Source organism: Corvus brachyrhynchos, unplaced genomic scaffold, assembly GCF_000691975.1.
Source record: "Corvus brachyrhynchos isolate BGI_N302 unplaced genomic scaffold, ASM69197v1 scaffold23, whole genome shotgun sequence".
NCBI classification, from domain to species: domain Eukaryota; kingdom Metazoa; phylum Chordata; class Aves; order Passeriformes; family Corvidae; genus Corvus; species Corvus brachyrhynchos.
The window spans coordinates 11,866,968-11,867,277 of NW_008238983.1; positions in this window are offsets into that span (position 1 = coordinate 11,866,968).

A 310-nucleotide genomic window follows, 5' to 3' on the forward strand; every position below is an offset into this window, starting at 1 on the left:
GGACTTCGTGCCACCTGGTCTAGTGGGAGGTTTCTCTGCCTATGGCAGGGGGTTGGAACTAGGTGATCCCTTCCATCCCAAACCGCTCTGCAATTCTGTGTTTCTACGTTTTGCCATTCTCCCACGATTCCACTGGATGATTCCAATGTGGGCTTGGCTATGAAGCAGAACCTCTGCCCGTCACCGCACCTGTTTCTTGCATAGGCCCGAATACCGCTCAGAGTTGGCAGACGCACAGTGTGTGTGGGGGGGTGGTTCCAGAACCGGGGCTGTCCCGGTTCCCCCTCACGCGCCGGCGGCGGGATCCGGG